Source organism: Terrapene carolina, unplaced genomic scaffold (genome assembly GCF_002925995.2).
Source record: "Terrapene carolina triunguis isolate 2854851 unplaced genomic scaffold, T_m_triunguis-2.0 Scaffold18, whole genome shotgun sequence".
NCBI classification, from domain to species: Eukaryota; Metazoa; Chordata; order Testudines; family Emydidae; genus Terrapene; species Terrapene triunguis.
In genome coordinates this window covers 3,717,355-3,721,962 of record NW_020664369.1, presented here as the reverse complement: position 1 = coordinate 3,721,962, position 4,608 = coordinate 3,717,355, and the positions used below count along the sequence as shown (strand labels likewise).

At 39.1% G+C, this 4,608-nt stretch overlaps 1 pseudogene; it reads left to right on the top strand.

The window, feature by feature from the left end:
* LOC113406707 overlaps nt 1-2,288 on the top strand; it is a 23,556-nt pseudogene extending 21,268 nt beyond the window's left edge.
* The last annotated feature ends 2,320 nt before the right edge of the window (nt 2,289-4,608 follow it).

Genomic DNA, 4,608 nt, shown 5'->3' with positions numbered 1-4,608 from the left:
GAAGGCAAAAAACTTGGCTGTTCCCATTGTGCAAATACATCACATTTGGGGGTCCTTGGAGGAAAATCTTTACACATTTCTTTGGAATGGCAAAAGTGTACTATTAAAGCATCTGGAACTGATAAAAAAGTTCAGCAAGCTTCATTAAGAAAAAAAATGAAGGAATATTTCGAATCAAGCTCTCATTTGAGCGTTATAAATATTTTAAATGAATCTAAAAAAGAACCTCTCACTACAGTGATAGATAAACTTACTGAAAAAAATATTGCAATAACCAACAAAATTTTCAACATAGTTTACAGCTTAGTAAAAAGAAACCGACCAATGTCAGATATGGAGGGATGAAGTAGAGCTACAAATTAAGAATGAAACCGACTTAGGAAACTGCCTACATTCTCGATTTTTGGCCATCAGAATCGTAACGCATATTGCTGAATTAATAAGAAAACAAATTTTTAGTAAAATCATCAAAAACAATTCAAAGATTTGTATTATTATTAATGAAGCTTCTACAATGTCAAGTAAAACTGTGCTTGTAATTCTTATAAAATGTGAATTACAAGCTTCTTCACCAACAATTTTTCTTTATTTAGTGGAATTAGATTCAACAAAAGCAGAAAATATTTATAGTGCTTTGAGAAATATGTTAACCGATACAGGATTTGACACAGAATATTTAAAGAAAAATGTAATCTGATTTTGTTCTGATGGCGCAAGCACCATGCTTGGACATAAATCTGGAGGTGCTACAAGACTGATTCAAGATTTTCCAAACATTATAATTTGGCATTGTTTGAATCATCAGCTACAACTGGCTTTAGATGATGCTATAAATGATATCAATGAAATAAGCCATTTCAAGATTTTTTTTGGACAAGATTTATGCAATTTTTCATCAGTCAAATAAAAGTCAGTTTGAACTTAAACAAGTTTCTGAAGAACTATATATTGAAATCATCAAAATAGGCCATGTTTTTGGTCCACGATAGGCTTCTTGTAGCCTTAGAGCTGTCAAAGCAGTCTGGAGAGCTTATCCAGCTCTTTATATTTATTTTTCCAAAAATAAGAAATTTTCTGGCATGGAAAAAAGATTGAAAAACAAAGAATTTTTAAAAGACTTGGCATTAATGATTGACATTTTGGATGAACTTGCATTATTATCAAATGCACTGCAAGCGAGACAATTGAGTTTAACAAAGGCAGATAAGCTAATCAAACGAAGGATTGATTTTTTTCATACAAGTAAAAGATAGATTTGGTATACATCAGTGTTTCTCAAACTGGGGTCGCTGCTTCTGTAGGGAAAGCCCCTGGCGGGCCGGGCCTGTTTGTTTACCTGCCCCGTCTGCAGGTCCGGCCGATCGTGGCTCCCACTGGCCGCGGTTCGCTGCTCCAGGCCAATGGGAGCTGCTGGAAGCGGCGCAGGCCGAGGGACTTACTGGCCACTGCTTCCAGCTGCCCCCATTGGCCTGCAGCGGCAAACCGCAGCCAGTGGGAGCCGCGATCGGCCGGACCTGCAGACGGGGTAGGTAAACAGGCCCGGCCCACCAGGGGCTTTCCCTACACAAGCGGCGACTCCAGTTTGAGAAACACTGGTATACACGAAAATAAAATGAATGAAATGATAGAAAGTGATCCTTTTAAGTGCATAGAGTTTGAAGATAATGTAAGGTTTAAATCACTGCCATGAGACAAAGTAATAGAGTGTATTATTGAAAAAATGAAGGCAAGATTATTAAATGAAAATCACATTAAATATAAAGAAGATAATTTAGGTCATTCTAGTAATACATCTAAAATAGTTGAATTATTCAATGTTATGGATCCCACTTTGTGGAATATTGAAGAAGTCAGGTTACCTTGGAAATCAGGAGAAGAAAAAGTGCATGAATTAAATAAATTTGTAAAATTTGTAGTTGATTTAAATGATTTTCGTGACTATGTAGAGAATAACGTTCAATCAAAAAATCTTCCTGATCCGGAAACAATAAGGAAAGCAAAGCAAATTATGAACACAATTGCAATTAGTTCTGCAGAAGCAGAAAGAGCTTTTTTCGTTGATGAATATTATTTGTAGTGATAAAAGGGCGAATTTAACAATTAAACATATCTCAAGCTTTATGACCATCAATTTGTTGGGAAAACCACTAAGTTCCTGGAACCCAATACCATATGTTAAATCATGGATGAGAAGTCATCGATACACTTTAGATACCAGCGGTCGTGTATCCAACACCAAAGATTATGGAGAAGATCAAGAAGCCATTTGGAAATTACTACCTAATTAGTAATAAATAATGTACTTAAATATTCTTTAAAATATTGTTTGTTGCATTGTATACTTCAACATGAATATAGTACACTTTTTATTTTTAATAACTTAAGTAGTTCACATGTAATATATTAAAATACAAGAATAATAGGCATTTCATTCTTAAATATTATTGTTTGCTTACTCATACATCTCTTCTTTATATTTTCTTCTTTTCAAATGTATTTTAAATTCGTTTAATAAAGCAATACTTTGTTTCTATTGTAATAAACATGTAAAAATGTTTTTTATTTTTTTTATTGTTAAGTATGACTCCCAATGACTCAATGCATTGCCACTTCTTATGGAGAAAGATACAAAAAATACATTCTGTGGCACATCCCTTAAATCAGAACTTTTTATAGGGAACCAGTTGTTAAGATTTTGGCAGCTCATCACTGATTGTCTCTACTACTTGGGCCAGATACATGTTGCCGCCCACTGCAACATCTGCAAGTCCTTCCTGTCAAGGATCCATGATGCTCATCTTCTGCGCCTCCGCAAGTTCCTCATGGTGGAGGTGCTCCAGCCTTGTGCGGAATCCGATCCCGGACCATTGGTACTGACAGTGCACCACACCTCACCAGGGGTGAGCGTTCTGCCCTCGGCCTCAGGCCTGGATCCACTGTCACTGCCGAGATGTGAGAAGGCAACTAAGGAGAGCTGCAAGCGCTCTCATGAACACTGCAACAGATCCCTGTCATGGACCGCTGCAATGCATCACATTTCCTCCCCAAGGCAGGCCTGGTCAGTTGAGATGTCGTCATGTGATGACCCTGCAGGGCCACCCCCGAAGGCCGGGGGCAAAGCAAATTGGAAGTGAGACTCATTGGCACCGCCGGTCCCTATGATGAACAAGGGTCATGATAGCCTGCGGGTGTGTGCTCCTCAGCCATGGCAAGAGTTCTGGGACTTGGCTCCATGTACCCTGTCCTGGTTCGGCAGACAACGGGATGTGCCCTGGACACTGGGATGGATGGATTTGCTGGTCCCTACCACCCACCTTGAACTGCTGTACCCACCCTTGCCACTTCTCTCAGCCCTGCAGCCTCCAACACTGGCAGATTAGCCGCCACTCCTCAGCTGCCACACACCTCTGTTGGTCATGTTATCACCTGCCATTTCCAGAGGCTTCATCAGACTTGGAGGACTTCTTGGCAGACAAGCCATCCCCCCAACTCCTGATCGGACACAGGAGGAGTTGACCTGGTCTGTGAGCAACACCAGAAGGGAAGGTCTAATTTGGAAAGGGATCTGGCCTGTCCCCGACCCACTAGGTGGAACACAGAGACTGAGGGGATTTTTCTCCATTTCCCCCATGCTGGCCAGTGATGAGGTTATCTGAGTGAATGGCAGGTTTGAGCCTCTAGCAGAAATGGCCAAACTGAGGGCTGCCGTGAACCTCTGAGGTGAGCAAATTCTCCAGAAAGTGCAGGACCCACCAAGGCAGAGGAGGAACTTTGTCACAATACATAGTCGCTGTCAGCTGTTTATGAATTAGCAAACAGTTTCAGTTTCTCAGTATATGCCAATATATTAAATTAATATATAGTAGTTGATGCAGTGTGTGCTTTTTGCCTGACTAGTCAGAGTTTATTAGATAGAAGTGCACTATGTGTGGGTTTTGTGGACTTCCTGTTTTCATATTAACAATGAGGACAAGTGATTAATCATTTAATGTATAGTGATGAGTCAGTGCATCTGGGCCAGTTTTTAATCAGTCAGGGTTTTCCATATTCCATTTTTCTAGAATCGTGTGTGGTTTTATACAAGTTCTACTAGTTCAACGTCAAGCTCGTTGGCAATTTCAAGCTACATTTCAAGGCATCAATTGATCGAAATTAGGAGCTTTAAAATGCTATAATAAAATCTGGAAATTTACCCAGTGATCCTCATCTAAGGCACATCAGTAGAAGTTTAGGATATTTTGCATGTACTTTCTTTGCCTGGATACAGTACATACAGTAACAAAGAACAATGATTATGATACAAATCAAAGACCTGAATCTTGCAAACATTTCCTATCTAAATCCTTACGTTTAACTGTATCTTTAAGGAAGAACCTTGTTCGATTTCTCTGTTTGAGGACTTTTAGTGATATATTTTTTATGTATTTTAATCATCTACATGTACTGCAAGTGGCTTTTTCTTTTTAAAAAAAAAAAAAGGGGGGGGGGGAATCAATTGTCTGAAGTATTTGAAATAATCCTAATCCTATGAACAGTTGAACAGGGTTTAGGAACCATATGGTGTAGTTTTGATCTGCATATGAGCCAGGTGCTTTATTTTTTGACTAG